This window comes from Pongo abelii, chromosome 11 (assembly GCF_028885655.2).
Source record: "Pongo abelii isolate AG06213 chromosome 11, NHGRI_mPonAbe1-v2.0_pri, whole genome shotgun sequence".
Taxonomy (NCBI): Eukaryota; Metazoa; Chordata; class Mammalia; order Primates; family Hominidae; genus Pongo; species Pongo abelii.
The window spans coordinates 135,117,068-135,135,000 of record NC_071996.2 but is presented as its reverse complement, the minus strand read 5'-3'; the positions used below and the strand labels follow the sequence as shown (position 1 = coordinate 135,135,000).

Below are 17,933 nucleotides of genomic sequence, written 5' to 3'. Positions count from 1 at the left end.
AAAAGCAAAAGCTGCCGCTCCCTACCCCCAGTCTACACTAGCGAACAGAGAATTGATGAACCGATTCAGTAAGTTGGCATCTGTAGTGGGATGAATTGAGGCCCCTAAAAGATAGATCCATATCCTAACTCCTGGAACCTGTGAATGTGACTTTTTTTGGACAAAAAGGTCTTTGTAGATATAATTAAGTTGAGGATACCCCTGGGCATGGTGGCTAATGCCTGTAATCAAAGCACTTTGGGAGGCCAAGGCGGGCGGATCATGAGGTCTGGAGTTTGAGACCAGCCTGACCAACATGGTGAAACCCTGTCTCTACTAAAAATACAAAAATTAGCCAGGTGTGGTGGCGCACACCTGTAATCCCAGCTACTTAGGAAGCTGAGGCAGGAGAATCGCTTGAACCCGGGAGGCAGAGGTTGCAGTGAGCCAAGATCATGCCATTGCACTCCAGCCTAGGAAACAAGAGTGAAACTCCATCTCAGAAAAAAAAAAAAAAAAAAAAAAAAAAGAGGAGAAAGGAGAACACACAACACAGGGAAGGTGGGCCTGTGAGGACAGAGGCGGAGAGTGGAGTGAGAGCCAAGAGCTCCTGGAGCCACCAGAAGCTAGAAGAGTCAAGGGGGAGCGCAGCCCTGCCAACACCTTCACTGCGGACTTCTGGCCTCCAGAACTGTGGGATAATACATTTGTGTTGTTGTAAGGTGCCTGGTCTGTGGTCATTTGTTACGCAGCCCAGGAAGCTAACAGAACCTCTAAGGATGTGACCCATTATTGAGTCTTGACCCCGCACACTGTCAGACGCAGCACTACTTAATCCTCCCAAGAGCCCTCGGTGGTAGGTACTGTTTTTCTGTTTGTTTTTTGTTTTTTTTTGAGACCGAGTCTTGCTTTGTTGCTCAGGCTGGAGTGCAGTGGTGCAATCTTGGCTCATTGCAACCTCCACCTCCCAGACTCAAGCGATCCTCCGCCTCAGCCTTCTGAGCAGCTGGAACTACAGGTGTGCACCACCACGCCCAGATAATTTTTGTATTTTTTGTAGAGACAGGGTTTCATCACGTTAGCCAGGCTGGTCTCAAACTCCTGACCTCAGGTGATCTACCTGCCTCGGCCTCCCAAAGTGCTGGGATTACAGGCATAAACCACTGTGCCCGGCTGGTAGGTACTGTTATTATCCCCATTTTACAGGTGAGGAAACCGTGGCTCAGCAAAGAGGACAAGCAGGGCTTTGAGCTTCGTGTCTAGCCCACGTTCCTGACTACTGCAAGATTGTGCAGGCTGACATTGTGGAACCAGCGCGCCCTTTAGGGAAGCTCGGAACTTTGTTTATCACAGTTAGGCACACCCCTCCTCAGCCCTGTGTCCCTGCTGCAGCCACTCTCTCTCTCCACCTGCTGTGATGGGCACTGCTTACTGTGGTCCCTGCTCTAGCTGCTGCCACCTCCGGGTGGCCACGGGGATCTGGCCCCACTGGGCCTCCCATGGCTGCTTCTGGGTGTGTGGGCCTGGACATTTCCAGGGCTCTGCTGTCCCTGTCTGCATGCCCCCATGGCCACGCCCACCTTGAGGAGGGCAGTGCACATGGCCCCCGCCTGCCAACGAGGCCTCCTTGGGGCGGCGGGGGGTGGGGGACCTGGGAAGGTCCTTGGGAACCTGGGTCATCGGGCCGACTGTCCCAAGGGGTGCTCTGTCCCAGCTCTCAGCTCTCAGGGCAGCCCCTCTGATCACCAGCCCTCTAGGGGACCTCCAGATTCCACGTCTCCCCAGTACTCCCACTCCCCGAATGTGCAAGAAACCCAGGAGCTGGAGAAGCACTCGCAGCTGGTGGGGGAATTCCCCTTAGAACACACACTGGATTTGTTTGGAAGAAACAGGTTAATAAGCCCCGCGGGGTAGGGGCCGGGGACCCAAACGCATTCTCAAGTTACAAAGGACGCTGCCACCCTGCTTTCTATGGAGGGTGGATGCTGTTACAGGGCCTTTGTCTGGAAGAGGTTGGGTTTGGGCAGGGGCTGCGGTAGAGCCCAGTTGTTCTGCAGGAGTGAGGGGCGAGGAGTTGGAAGTTCCTGGGAAATGGGGGTATTGGAGGTGAGCAGTGAGGCCAGCAGTGCTGGGAAGGGGGAAGTTCAGGCCTCCCCAGGTGGAGCAGCTGGGACTTGGGGAGAACAGAAACACCAAGGGGATTTTCAAGTTGTTTGTGTTGAGGTCCCCAAGGTAAATGCCTTGCCTCCTCCTCCACAACATCAAAAATCCCACCTTGTTTGCTCAAGCTGTTGTGTGAGCGCTGGCTTGGGGGCGACTGCAGGACCTGGGTGCTGTTTTCCCCTACGTGTTGCCTTGGAGCAGGCAGAGACCGCCCTTGAGAACGCAGAGAGCAGGGACAGTGGAGGGCTGAGTTACAAAATGGTGCTGGGATGATTGCTAAGTATTTGGAAAACACTGGGTTAGCCCTTCACTCTCACTTTCACTGCCAGATGGCTCAGAAAGTTAATTGCAAGGAGAGAGAGAGAGAGAGACAAGCAAACTAAAAAATAAAATACATGATCTGCGGAAGAAAAAGTACTTTTTTTTTCTTTTTCTTTTTTTTTTTTTTTAGATGGAGTCTGTCTCTGTAGCCCAGGCTGGAGTGCAGTGGTGCGATCACGGCCCACTGCAAGTTCCGCCTTCCAGGCTCAAGTGATTCTCCTGCCTCAGCCTCCAGAGTAGCTGGGACTGCAGGCATGCGCCACCATGCCTGGCTAATTTTTTGTATTTCAGTAGAGACGGGGTTTCACCATGTTGCCCAGCGTGGTCTTGAGCTCCTGAGCTCAGGCGATCAGCCCACCTTGGCCTCCCAAAGTGCTGGGATTACACGTGTGAGTCACCACGCCCAGCCAGAAGAAGTACTTTCTAAACATAAAAGCCGGTACAGATGGTCCCCCAACTTAGGATGAATTTATTTATTTATTTATTTATTTATTTATTTATTTATTTATTTGAGACAGAGTTTCGCTCTTGTTGCCCAGGCTGCAGTGCAATGGCACGATCTCTGCTCACCGCAACCTCCCAGGTTCAAGCAATTCTTGTGCCTCAGCCTCTCAAGTAGCTGAGATTACAGGCGTGCGCCACCACACCCGGCTAATCTTGTATTTTTAGTAGAGACGAGGTTTCTCCATGTTGGTCAGGCTGGTCTCGAACTCCTGACCTCAGGTGATCCACCCTCCTCAGCCTCTCAAAGTGCCAGGATTACAGGCGTGAGCCACCGCTCCTGGCAGGATGACTTGATTTATGATTTTTGACTTTCTGATAGTGTGAAAGTGATCTGCATTCAGTAGAAACCATACTTCAAACTTTGATCTTTTCCCCGGCTGGGAATATGCGGTGGGATCCTCTCTGCAATGCTGGGTGACAGGAGCTGAGGCTCTGGGCCAGCCACATGATCAGAGGGTGAGCGTCCTGCTCCACTGCGGGCTGTGCTGCCTGTGATTTTGCCCAACTGCAGGCTGGTTGCAGTGCTCTGAGCATGCGTAGGGTAGGTGAGGCTAAACGATGATGTTCTGGGTATATTTAGTGCATTTTCCTGTTATGATATTTCCAACTTACAATGGGTTTATTGGGACCCAATCCCATCGTAAATGGAGGAGCATCTAGCCCACGCTGAGGTGATCCTAAAATAATTTCTTTTCTTTTTTTTTTTTTTAGATGAAGTCTCACTCTGTTGCTCAGGCTGGAGTGCAGTGGTGCGATCTCAGCTCACTGCAACCTCCATCTCCCATGTTGAAGTGATTCTCCTGCCTCAGCCTCCTGAGTAGCTGGGATTACAGGCATGCACCACCATGCCGGCTAATTTTTGTATTTTTAGTAGAGATGAAGTTTCACCATATTGGCCAGGCTGGTCTCGAACTCCTGACCTCAAGTGATCCTCCAGCCTTGGCCTCCCAAAGTGCTGCGATTATAGGCGTGAGCCAGTGCGCCTAGCCAGTGAAGTAATTTCAAAGGTGAAAACAGACATAGGTAAAAAAACACTCTAAAATTTTTAAGAACAAACCACAAACTGGAAATAAATATTTGTACAAATACCACGACGGGTTGACATCAACACAATATAAAGACCCCAAACAGATTAATAAGGCACCATTAGATAACCAATAACAGAATATGAAAAAGACAAAAACAGACCATTCTTCAAAGAAATCCAGATAGCTAATAAACCTGCAAAAATGTTTAAACGTATCAGTAGTCAAATAAATATAAGACACAAAAACAAGAACCCTTCAGGTAGTAGGATTCCAAGCGACTTAATAAAATCGTTTTCCTTGGGCTAGCTGCATTTTCTAGTTTTTCTACAGTAAAGGTCTCTTGCTTTAAGAGACTATCCTGAAAGTGAAAAGCGTACAATGCGAGACAAATAGCAACAAAAGGGTAGCCAGTGGCAGAGACAGAATTCCAGTCATGGTAGGGTTGTGGGCAAGTCTTTTCTTTTGAGGTTTTGAACATGTTTAAATTCATACAATTCATTTGCCCTTTCAGTATTACTTTAATTATTAGAACACATTTGCAAGTTAAAATAAATTCCTTCTTTCCAAGTCCCCAAGGAGCCTTTGGCCCCTTATGCAAATAGGATTCCTGGGGCCACCCAAACACCCACAGAGTGGGGAAGCAAATTGAACTGAGAGACCATGCCTCCCACCCATCTCTAAAACAAAGGGTGCTTCAGCCCTCTCCATACCGCATACACACCCTCTCCTACCGCCCCAGCCCTCCCGTCAACTTTTCTAGCCTCCAGCCCTGTAAACCAAAAATAAAATTCTAAGACTCCCCAACTGACTGAATGGTCCCCTCCTCTCAGCCAAGGGGATTCCAAAGTAAACCTGAAAAACTAGTTCAGGCCATGATGGGAAGCGGGGGTGTCGGCCATGCTCATCACACTCTCCTCCCTTCGCAGTTCAGGCACAACTGTCCAGCATTAACATTAAAACAGAGATCTTGAGACTGATCAAACAGACTCTTTGTAGCAATAAATACCAAATTCCAAACTGACTCTAGTACAGCATCACATGACAATAGGCCCTGAAAGAAATGAAAGTATTTTACCCCCAAATATATTTCTTTGACATATTTTGAAACGGCCCTGCAAAGCTTCCTCTTGTGGGGGAAATTTATGTTCTATAGAGAAGCCCTATCCCTTTCCAGATCTTTTTCTTATCCTGAAGTGATTAGCTGAGAGTCCAGCTCCTTTTAAAGATCTGAATAGGAGGGGCCGGGTGTGGTGGCTCACGCCTATAATCCCGGCACTTTGGGAGGCCGAGGCAGGCGGATCACCTGAGGTCAGGAGTTTGGGACCAGCCTGGCCAACATGATGAAATCCCGTCTCTGTTAAAAATACAAAAATTAGCCAGGCTTGGTGGTGGGTGCCTGTAATCCCAGCTACTTGGGAGGCTGAGGCAGGAGAATTGCTTGAACCCGGGAGGCAGAGGTTGCAGTGAGCCAAGATCATGCCACTGCACTCCAGCCTGGGCCACAAGAGCGAGAGTCCATCTCAAAAAAAAAAAAAAAAAAAAAATCTGAATAGGAAACATGTGCCATTTTTTTTTGCCTCTAAGGGCAGTCACCTATGAGACTTCATCTACATAATAAGAACCTTGGTCTACACAACCCCTTATCTTAACCCACACACTCCTTTCCATTGGTTCTAGGTCTTTAGGTAATAACAACTCTTGGCCGGGTGCGGTGGCTCACCCCTGTAATCCCAGCACTTTGGGAGGCTGAGGCAGGTGGATCACCTGATGTCAGGAGTTCAAGACCAGCCTTACCAATATGGTGAAACCTTGTCTCTACTAAAAATACAAAAATGAGCCAGGTGTGGTGGTGCATGCCTGTAATCCCAGCTATTCGGGATGCTGAGGCAGGAGAATCACTTGAACCAGGGAGTCAGAGTTTGCAGTGAGCCAAGATCGCGCCACTGCACTCCAGCCTGGTGACAGAGTGAGACTCCCTCTCAAAAACAAACAAACAAAAAAACCTAACTCTTTCAGACAGTTGTCAATCAGAAAATCTCTGAATCGACCTATGACCTGGAAGCCCCCCAGCTTTGAGGTTTCCTGCCTTTCTGGACCAAACTGATGTACACCTCACATGTATTGATTGATATCTGCCTGTAACTTCTGTCCTCCTAAAATGTATAAAATCAAGCTGTAACCCAACCATCTTGGGCACATGTTCTCAGGACCTCTTGAGACTGTGAGACTGTAACTCAGGCTCAGAATAAACATCTTTTTTTTTTTTTTTTTTGAGACGGAGTCTTGCTCTGTTGCCCAGGCTGGAGTGCAGTGGTGCGATCTTGGCTCACTGCAAGCTCTGCCTCCCGGGTTCACGCCATTCTCCTGCCTCAGCCTCCCGAATAGCTGGGACTACAGGCACCTGCCACCATGCCCAGCTAATTTTTTGTATTTTTAGTAGAGATGGGGTTTCACCGTGTTAGCCAGGATGGTCTTGATCTCCTGACCTCATGATCCACCCACCTCTGCCTCCCAAAGTGCTGGGATTACAGGCATGAGCCACCGCGCCCGGCCAGAATAAACATCTTTAAATATTTTACAGAGTTTGACTTTTTTTTTTCATTGACAATCCCAGGTTAGCCTGCCCGAGAGCTCAGGGAGATGGGTCATCTCAGGGCCCCCAGAGGCCTGGAGGGTGGCCATGCATTGGCCTAAGGGGGCCCAGGTGCAGAGCAGCCTGGAGAGGCTGGAAGTCAAACTATGATGTGTCCACATGTTGGAGTGCCCCTCCATCCCTCATTCCCTTATGACTCCTGTGAATCCTTTAAACACCGGATAGAATCACAGAGATTAAAGATGGGGTGTGCCTGCGAAAACCTGTATCATTCTATTTGAGAGACATGTCACTCTCCTGTTTTCATGCGCATCTGTGTGAAGAGACCACCAAACAGGCTTTGTGTGAACAATAAAAGCTTTTAATCACCTGGGTGCAGGAGGGCTGAGTCCGAAAAGAGAGTCAGCGAAGGGAGATAGGGGTGGGGCCGTTTTATAGGATTTGGGTAGGTAAAGGAAAATTACAGTCAAAGGGGGGTTGTTCTCTGGCGGGCAGAGTGGGGGTCACAAGGTACTCAGTGGGGGAGCTTTTGAGCCAGAATGAGCCAGGAGAAGAAATTTCACAAGACAATATCATCAGTTAAGGCAGGAACAGGCCATTTTCACTTCTTTTGTGGTGGAATGTCATCAGTTAAGGCAGGAACCAGCCATCTGGATGTGTATGTGCAGGTCACAGGGGATATGATGGCTTAGCTTGGGCTCAGAGGCCTGACACCTGTCGTCACAACACAGCCCATGATCAAATGGATGTTCCCAGAAGCATGTGGATCCCCAGGAGCTGGGATGTTGTGAAGACCTACAGGCAAGACCAGCAGAGGCCAAACCATGGGGTCGTGTCGGGGGTGCCAGGCTCTGTCCTGAGGCTCTCCAGCTCTCTCCCAGGCCCAGGAGAGATTGGCTAGTCATCTGCATCCCGTGGGTAGAGCCCAAGCCATCCTTACTCCTCCTTCTTGCAGCTCTCTCAGTCCTCTGCAGGGAGCCAGCTCTCCTCCCCTGGGGCACCTGAGGGCCCTGCCTCCAGGCCAGTGCCTGCGGATGGTCCATGGCTTCAGGGCACACCTCACTGCTGCTTCCTCCAATCCTCCCTGCACCTGCCCTCACCAGGGCGCTGGCCCCCACAACACAGAGGGGCTGGAGAGAGGGGTTCTTCCACCTTAGCCAGCTTTCCTTGGGGCCACTATTCTAAGGGAGAGTTACTCTGAGCCTCAGCCCTAAACCTGTGGTTTTCAGCCTCTTTGAGTCAGGAGGGAATGATTTGGGGAAGCCCTCTCCATGGAAAAATGCTAGCACGGACTATCTGAGCTCACCTCTAAGAACGGGATGATCTGTGTTTATCTGCATTGCAGGAACCTGCAGAACCCTGGAGCCCACCCGCTGTGTGGCTTGTAGGCAGACAGGGCTATGCACAGGTGTGGGGAGGATGGAGTGGGGTGCCAGCCAGGCAGAGCAGCACCAAGACAGACAGAGGTGGGACCCTGGGGGAAGCTGCAGGAACACACTCCCTAAATCCTGGAAGGCTAACTCTGGAAGGAGGAGCAGGAGGTCTTACTTCCTCCTGGAGGCCCTGGGAGTAGTGAAGGGTTCTGGGCAGGAGAGCAGCACACAGGAAGGAGGCTGTGGCAGGAGGTCTCCAGGAGGCCCTGTGGGAGCCTGCCTGCCGTGCTGCCACCAGGTGAGCTTTGCTTTTTTGCAAATGTTTCCCAGAAAGACAGGCCTTGTCTTCCAGGACAAAACAGGAAGGGCAGGGCCAGGAAGTCCAGTCACATTTAGAAGGAATAGAGCGATAAGCCCCACCTGGCGCAAACCGAAATGTGTTGGTGGGGGCTGGTCAGCAGAGTTTAGGAAATGAGGACTTGGGAGCCAGCACTGTCAGGCGGAGACTGTGTTCTCCCCAGCAAGTCCCCTGGAGGGGATGGACCCTCAGCTTGCAGGCGCTCACCCCCAGTGCTGTGTCCACACTCAGAGGCCACCTTGGTTGTTCTTTAGCTTCTGCAGTGGATTGAACTGTGCCCCTCAATAGACATGTGTGCCTGGACCCTGTGAATGTGACCTTATTTGGAATAAGGGTCTTTGCAGATGTAATAAGTTAAGGATCTTGAGATGACATCATCTTGGATTTAGGGTGGGCCCTAAACCCAATGACTGGACTCCTGATGAGAGAAAGGGGATTGAGAATGAGATCCAGGCTGGGCGCGGTGGCTTGCGCCTGTAATCCCAGCACTTTGGGAGGCTGAGGTGGGTGGATCACTTGAGTCCAGGAGTTCAAGATCAGCCTAGGCAACAAAGTGAGACCCCGTTCCTACAAAAAATTAAAAAAATTAGCTGGGTACAGTGGTGAGCGCCGTGCTTGTAGTCCCAGCTACTCTGGAGGCTGAGGCAGGAGAATGGTGCGAACCCGGGAGGTGGAGCTTGCAGTGAGCCGAGATCGCGCCACTGCACTCCAGCCTGGGCAACAGAGCGAGACTCCATCTCAAAAAAAAAAAAAAAAAAAAAGAGAAAAGATCTAATGTTCAAATACATTTGAGAAACGCGGTGTGAAACTAGAAATTTCTTTGCTGAGGAACTTTTCTGAGCCTTTAAGAGGCTAAAGAGCTTTGTGTATCACCAGGGGTGTGGGGGGAGGCCAGTACTGCACACAGCGTTTCCCAGACTTCTTTAACGCAGGAACCCTTATGTATTACTCAGCTTGGGCTACCATAACAAAAACCACAGACAGGGTGGCTTAAACAACACAAATTTATATTCTCACAGTTCTGGAAGCTGGAAGTCCAAGATCAAGGTGCCAGCAGGGTTGGTTCTGGTGAGGCCTCTCCTGGCTTGCAGACGACTTCCTTCTCCCTGTGACCTCACACGTGGCCTTTTTTTTCTGAGCATGTGCACTCCTGATGCCTCGCCTGATGAGGACGCCAGTCCTACTGAATTAAGGTCTCACCCTTATAACCTCATTTAACCTTAATTACCTCCTCACACGTGGCCTTTTTTTCTGAGCATGTGCACTCCTGATGCCTCTCCTGATGAGGACGCCAGTCCTACTGAATTAAGGTCTCACCCTTATAACCTCATTTAACCTTAATTACCTCCTCAAAGGTCCCATCTCTAAATACAGTCGCATTGAGGGTTAAGGCTTCAATATATAAATTTGGAGGTGGGGACAAATTGCAGCCCATAGCATCTTACTTCATGGGACTGGTGTCCCCAGATACATCTGGGAAAATGCACATTTAATCACTTTGAACTCTATCCCAGGAGTATGGGATTACTGTTAGTTGGCAAGTGCCTGCCATCCATTCCTGCCTATTGGTAAGGATATCCTTGGCGATGGCAACAGAGGAGGGAGCATGTGGAATTTCATGCGCGTCCATGTGAAGAGACTACCAAACAGGATTTGTGTGAGCAATAAAGCTGTTTATTTCACCTGGGTGCAGGTGGGCTGAGTCCAAAAAGAGAGTCAGCAAAGGGTGGTGGATTATCATTAGTTCTTATAGGTTTTGGGATAGGCGGTGAAGTTAAGAGCAGTGTTTTGCGGGTAGGGGTAGATCTCACAAAGTACATTCTCAAGGGTGGGGAGAATTACAAAGAAACTTCTTAAGGGTGGGGGAGATTACAAAGTACCTTCTTAAGGGTGGGAGAGATTACAAAGTACATTGATCAGTTAGGGTGGGGCAGGAACAAATCACAATGGTGGAATGTCATCAGTTAAGGCTGTTTTTACTTCTTTTGTGGATCTTCAGTTACTTCAGGCCATCTGGATGTATACGTGCAAGTCACATATATAAAAAGTATGATAAAAGTATGAAGACATACTTTTATCATCTATTTTTTTTGAGACAGGGTCTTGCTCTGTTGCTCAGGCTGGAATGCAGTGGCACCATCTTGTCTCACTGCAAACTCCACCTCCCAAGCTCAAGTGATCCTCCTCCCTCAGCCTCTCGAGTAGCTGGGACTACAGTCAGGAGCCACAGTACCTGGCTAATTTTTAAAATTTTCTGTAGAGATCAGGTCTCACTATGTTGCCCAGGCTGGTCTCAGACTCCAAGCTCAAGTGATCCTCCCGCCTTGGCCTCCCAACGTGCTGGGATTACAAGCGTGAGCCGCCGCAACCCGGCCAGAAACTTTTTTATAGTCCACGACATTTTGCAGCTCCTTCTTTCAAAAGATAGAGTCTGTTTTCTCCACTACCGGAATCAGGGCTTGGTCTTATGACTTGCTTTGGTCAAGGGGACAGTAAGGAGCATGACACAAGCAGAGGCATAGAAAGCATTTGTGTTCATCCCTGAGAGGTCTGAGAATAAACATAATAGGAAAAGCATTTGTTTGCTGGGGCTTGGCCTCTCTTGCTTCTTTTGGAGCCCAGCTGCCGTGTGAAGCCTGGTCTGCTTGATGAGGAGATTAACCTGGCTCCGGTTGCCCCCACCACCCCAGCCAAATGCAGACATGTGAGTGAGGCCATCTGGGACCCAGACCAACTAGCTGCAGCCCATCTGCCAGCAGGCTATGGCCACATAGTGAACTAGGTGAGACCAGCAGAAAAACTGAGGCAGGAGGTGGGAGTTGACTCTGGAAGCAGGGCTCAAACACCTGACCAAATTGAGGACTAGCTAAAACAGGTTGGGGGTGGAAGCAGCTTTCCATAAGACCCTCCCACCAGCGTGCCCATGTTAGTTTACCATTGCCATGGCAACATCTGGAATTTACCATCCCTTTCCATGGCAATAAGCCAACAACCCAGAAGTTACCACCCTCATCCTAGAAATTTCTGCATAAACTTTGTTTGTTTGTTTTGAGATGGAATCTTGCTCTGTCACCAGGCTGGAGTGCAGTGGCGCAATCTTGGCTCACTGCAACCTCTGCCTCCTGGGTTCAAGTGATTCTCCTGCCTCAGCCTCCCAAGTAGCTAGGACTACAGGTGCACACCACCACGCCCAGCTAATTTTTGTATTTGTAGTAGAGATGGGGTTTCACCGTGTCAGACAGGATGATGTTGATCTCTTGACCTCATGATCTGCCCACCCTGGCCTCCCAAAGTGCTGGGATTATAGGCGTGAGCCACTACGCCCCGCCAATTGTTTTTTAATTTGCATGTAATTAACAGTGGGTATAAATATGAGTGCAGAACAGCCTCTGAGCTGTTATTCTGGGCACCCTGTCTATGGGGCAGCCCCACTCCACTAGGAGCAGTACCTCTGCTGCTGCTGTGCACGGCTGTGTCAATAGAAGTTGCTGTTTAACACCACTGGCTTACCTTTGAATTGTTTCCTGGGCAAAGCCAAGAACCCTCTCAGGCTAAGCCCCAGTTTGTTTGTTTGTTTGTTTGTTTGTTTGTTTGTTTTTTTGAGACGGAGTCTCACTCTGTCGCCCAGGCTGGAGTGCAGTGGCGCTATCTCGTCTCACTGCAAGCTCCGCCTCCTGGGTTCACGCCATTCTCCTGCCTCAGCCTCCCAAGTAGCTGAGACTACAGGCACCTGCCACCACGCCCAGCTAATTTTTTGTACTTTTAGTAGAGACAGGGTTTCACCGTGTTAGCCAGGACGGTCTCGATCTCCTGACCTCGTGATCCGCCCGCCTCGGCCTCCCAAAGTGCTGGGATCACAGGCGTGAGCCACCATGCCCGGCCCTAAGCCCCAGTTTTGGGGCTTGCCTATCCTGCATCAGAAACACTCAGCTGAGCCCAACCCAAATATAATAATAATAACAATAATAATAATAATAGTAGTTGCTTTTTTTTTGAGACTGAGTCTCACTCTGTCACCCAGGCTGGAGTGCAGTGGTACAACCTCAGCTCACTGCAACCTCTGCTTCCTGGGTTCAAGTGATTCTTCTGCCTCAGCCTCCCCAGTAGCTGGGATTACAGGCACCCAGCACCACACTTGTCTAATTGTCTGATTTTTGTATTTTTAGTGGAGACAGGTTTCGCTCTGTTGGCCAGGCTGGTCTTGAACTCCTGACCTCAAGTGATCTGCCGGGCTTGGCCTCCCAAAATGCAGGGATTACAGGCGTGAGCCACAGCCCAGCCGTTGCTTTAAGTTACTCAGTTGTGAGGTGGTTTGTTACATAGTAAGGGCCAACTGATACCAAGCATCTTAGAAGAGACCTGTGACTATCACTGCTTTCTTTTTTTTTTTTTTTTTTGAGACGGAGTCTTGCTCTGTCACCCAGGCTGGAGTGCAGTGGCAGGATCTCGGCTCACTGCAACCTCCGCCTCCCAGGTTCAAGCGATTCTCGTGCCTCAGCCTCCCTGAGTAGCTGGGATTACAGGCGCCTGCTGCCATGCCTGGCTAATTTTTGTATTTTTAGTACAGACGGGATTTCGCCATGTTGGCCAGGCTGGTTTCAAACTTCTGACCTCAGGTGATCCTCCCACCTGGGCCTCCCAAAGTGCTGGGATTACAGGTGTGAGCCACCGTACCCAGCCAACTATCACTGCTTTCTATGAATGGTTTTCTCTGGCTGCTCCCATCTGTACCAAGTTAACCTTTTCAGTATTATAAAGAAACATTCTTGGATGGGCGTGGTGGCTCACACCTATAATCCCAGCACTTTGGGAGGCTGAGGCAGGCAGATCACCCGACATCAGGAGTTCGAGACCAGCCTGGATAACATGGTGAAACCCCATCTCTACTGAAAATACAAAAATTAGCTGGGCGCGGTGGCATGCACTTGTAGTCCCAGCTACCCGGGAGGCTGAGGCAGGAGAATCGCTTGAACCGGGGAGGCGAAGGTTGCAGTGAGCCAAGATCGTGTCATTGCCCCCCAGCCTAGGAAACAAGAGCAAGACTATATCTCCAAAAAAAAAAAAAAAAACGAAAGAAACATTCGTTGCCACCAGTCTTGCTATTAAAGTTTCCTAGCATTTTAAAGACATCAGCATAATGAGTATCAGCTGAAAAGTCTTAAAATTAATACCCCACAAAAATAGGATGTGAGCTTTATTAGGCCAACTCCTGAAATTACCCATATGGATTGTCTCAGAGGAAATTCAAAACATGTTTTAAATTATGGAATGTGTTTAACATGTAAAAACTGGTCTTGCTTGAATACTCTTGAATATCCCACTGGAAGGAGCTGGTGGAACACTCAGGTTTTACTCAAAAAATTTTCCTGAAAGAAATGGCATCATCTTCTGAAAACCAAACTGAGGAGACTGTCTTGGTAGGGTTGGGCAGGGGCAAGAGAGTGGGGGGTGGGTGGGAGGAGCCCTTGGATATGGGGAGAAACCCAGTGTCCTCCCCAGCCAGATCCAGCTCTCTGCTGCCTCCAAGTGCTGGTTCGATGGCATCTCAGGAGAGTGCAGCCTGTGATTCCATGGGTTGGCTGATCCCTCAGACTTGAGTCTGAACCCCAGACCCCAAGTGGCAAGGTGAATAGGAGGTTTGTGCTCTGTACCTCACTCCCACGCTTACCCCAAAAGCTGCCCATTCACTGTCATGCCACAAGGTGTCCGGTGACAGGAGATCAGGAATCATTAGCAACCACTGCCTCTTCTGGAGCAATTTAATTTTGGGGTCCAGTTAGCATTGTATTCAATACACAGAAGGTCATCCAAACCCCCCACTAAGTGTGAGTTCCATCCACAGTAATTATATAAGAGTTGAATTGCACCGAAATTGAACTTTTTGTTTTTGTTTTGTTTTGGTGGTCAAATACACACACAACGTACCATTTTAAAGTGCAGAATTCAGTGGTATTAAGACCATTCACAATATTGTGCGACCATCGCCACTACTTAGTCCCAGAGCTTTTTCATCACCGGATGGCAACCCATACCCATTAAGCAGCCACTGTATTTGACTTTTGACATAAGGTTACAATTCCTAGACACTTAAACATCTATTAACTTTGAAATGGCATTTTAATTTTTATATTTGGAGTCAATTAATTTTTTTTATATGGAGGTTCACTCTTGTTGCCCAGGCTGGAGTGCAGTGGTTCGATCTCAGCTCATTGCAACCTCCGCCTCCCGGGTTCAGTGATTCTCCTGCCTCAGCCTCCCGAGTAGCTAAGATTACAGGCACATGCCACCACATCCGGCTAATTTTTGTATTTTTAGTAGAGATGGGGTTTCACCATGTTGGCCAGGCTGGTCTTGAACTCCTGACCTCAGGTGATCACCTGCTTAGGCCTCCCAAAGTGCTGGGATTACAGGTGTGAGCCATTGCACCCGGCCAAGAGTCAATTAATTTTTTAAAAGTCACACACATTCTCACAGGACCTTCAAAGCTGTAGGCTTAGGTCTATGCCTAGAGGGTCTGGGTCGAAGGAGGCCAGAAGAGCCCCTCTCTACTCCCACGTCCCCATCCCACCATGGGCTTCTGGGACTTGGGCCCTACTGTCTTCCCCACAGTAGCCCTGCCTCCCTACATCACACTGCCATTGGCCAGTGATTCTTCTCAATATCCCCATACAGTATAATGATCTTTCCAAAATATGAAAGTATTACATGGCATTATAGATAAGCTGGAACGTGTGGATGAGCATAAAGGGGAATAGCCACCCTCCCTAATTCTACCCCCTTGAGAGAACCGCTGTTAACATGTGGGCATGCTTTTCCCTCAATCCCTTTTTCTAGAGAAAATTGCCACTAAATTCTGGGCTTTCTGCATTTTATTTTTTAAAAAGTGCCCAAGTGTCGGGCATGGTAGCTCATGCCTGTAATCCCAGCAATTTTGCAGGCTGAGTTGGGCAGATCATCTGAGGTCAGGAGTTTGAGACCAGCCTGGCCAATACGGTGAAACCCCATCGCCACTAAAAATACAAAAATTAACTGGGTGTGGTGGTGCGTGCCTGTAATCTCAGCCACTCAGGAGGCTGAGGCAGGAGAAATGGGCAGCAGAGTGAGACTCCATCTCAAAAAAAAAAAAAAACCCAAAAGTAACCATTCAAATGACCATACTTCAGCCAATATATATACAAGTCATATTTGCATTTACAAAATTGAGATCCTGTTGTACTTTCAGTTTTACACTTTGCTTTTGTTCACTTATGAAAATGATATTTTGAGCAATTTTTTATCTTTAAACAATTTTAATAGCTGTATAAATTTAAACTTAAATATAAATTTAATACAGTTTAAGATATAACTTTAAATTTAATAGCTGCAGGCTGGGTGCAGTGGATCACGCCTGTAATCCAATACTTTGGGAGGCCAAGGCAGGTGAATCACCTGAGGTCAAGAGTTCGAGACCAGCCTGGCCAACATGGTGAAACCCCGTCTCTACTGAAAATACAAAAATTAGCTGGGCTTGGTGGTGGGTGCCTGTAATCCTGGCTACTCGGGAGGCTAAGGCAGGAGAATCGCTTGAACCCAGGAGGTGGAGGTTGTAGTGACCCAAGATCACGTCATTGCACTCCAGCCTGGGCAACAAGAACAAGACTCTGTCTCAAAAAAATAAAAATATGTAATCCCAGCACTTTGGGAGGCCAAGGTGGATAGATCACGAGGTCAGGAGATCGAGAACATCCTGGCTAACATGGTGAAACCCCGTCTCTACTAAAAATGCAAAAAATTAGCCGGGCGTGGTGGCTCACGCCTGTAATCCCAGCTACTCGAGAGGCTGAGGTAGGAGAATCCCTGGAACCCGGGAGGTGGAGGTTGCAATGAACTGAGATGGCACCACTGCACTCCAGCCTGGGCAACAGAAAGAGACGCCATCTCAAATAAATAAATAAATAAATAAATAAATAAAAATAAAAATAAAAAAATAAAAAAAATTACTAGCTACATTCTTATCATATAGGCACATCATACTTTAACCAATTTATCATAGGATGCTTTTTAGTCAGTTTTCACAGGGTTAAGCTGTGATAACAAACCATCCCAACATGTCAGTGGCTCACAATGATAAAGGCTTATTTCTTGCCTGTTTTTCATTTTTTAAATTTTATTTATTTTTTCAAGACAGAGTCTCACTCTGTCACCCAGGCTGGAGTGCAGTGGCGTGATTTCACCTCACTGCAACCTCTGCCTCCCGGGTTCAAGTGATCCTCCTGCCTCAGCCTCCCAAGTAGCTGGGATTACAGGTGCCTGCTGCCACGCCCGGCTCATTTTTGTATTTTTATTTTATTTATTTATTTATTTTTTTTTTTGAGATGGAGTCTCGCTCCGTCACTCAGGCTGGAGTGCAGAGGCATGAACTCGGCTCACTGCAACCTCCGCCTTCCAGGTTCAAGCAATTCTCCTACCTCAGCCTCCCAAGTAGCTGGGATTACAGATGTGTGCCACCATGCCCGGCTAATTTTTGTATCTCACTCAAGACAGTGTTTCACCATGTTGGCCAGGCTGGTCTCGAACTTCTGACCTCAGGTGATCCGCCTGCCTCAGCCTCCCAAAGTGCTGGGATTATAGGCGTGAGCCACTGTGCCTGGCCCATTATTATTATTATTATTATTATTATTATTATTATTATTATTACAGTCCAGAGGTCTGTTATTTTTTAACACTTATTATGCCATGAATTCATAAGGAAGAGGTTCCAGCAGCTCAGGTTCCTTCCCACTGGTTCTCACAAAGTGAGCAGGCTGGCGCTTCGGTTGAACCCAGGTATCTTTCTCTGGCTTCTTTCTTTTTCTGATAATTTTCCCTCATGCATTTCAGGAAGCTGTCTCAGCTCTTAGAGTGCTTAATGTGCTCAGTACGCACATTAATTGTCTTGGCAAGAATCTTGCCCTGAACTTGTTTGTTTACAACAATGCCAACAGCATGCTGGGGAACACTGTAGACTCTTCCAGTTTCGCCATGGTGACACTTGTGGGGCATTCCTTTTTGAACAGTACCGTTCCCTTGGTGTCTACAATATCACCTTTCTTATAGAATCGCATATACATGGCCAAAGGAACAACTCCAGGTTTTCTAAAAGGCCTGGAGAGCCTATATCGGGTACCTCTCCTCTTTCCCTTTGTGTTCGTAATTTTGGCGAATTACAGGAAGATGGCTACAGGAAGATGGCGGTTCCGGCCAAAAGGACTCATTTTTGTATTTTTAGTAGAGATAGGGTTTCTCCATGTTGGCCAGGCTGGTCTCAAACTCCTGGCCTCAGGTGATCTGCCTGCCTCGGCCTCCCAAAGTGCTGAGATTACAGGCGTGAGCCACCGTGCCAGGCCTGTTTTCTTTTTCTTTTTTTTTTTGAGATGGAGTTTCGCTCTTATTGCCCAGGCTGGAGTGCAATGGCACTATCTCGGCTCATCGCAACCTTCACTTTCTGGGTTCAAGTGATTCTCCTCCCTTAGCCTCCTGAGTAGCTGGGACTACAGGCATGTGCCACCACGCCTGGTTAATTTTTGTATTTTTGGTAGGGACGGGGTTTCTCCATGTTGGTCAGGCTGGTCTCGAATTCTCAACCTCAGGTGATC

The 17,933-nt window shown here is 48.5% G+C and overlaps 1 pseudogene; it reads right to left on the bottom strand.

Moving 5' to 3' along the window:
- Window positions 1–17,027: 17,027 nt before the first annotated feature.
- LOC129057829 (large ribosomal subunit protein eL21-like) lies at window positions 17,028–17,501 on the bottom strand (annotated as a pseudogene).
- Window positions 17,502–17,933: the final 432 nt, after the last annotated feature.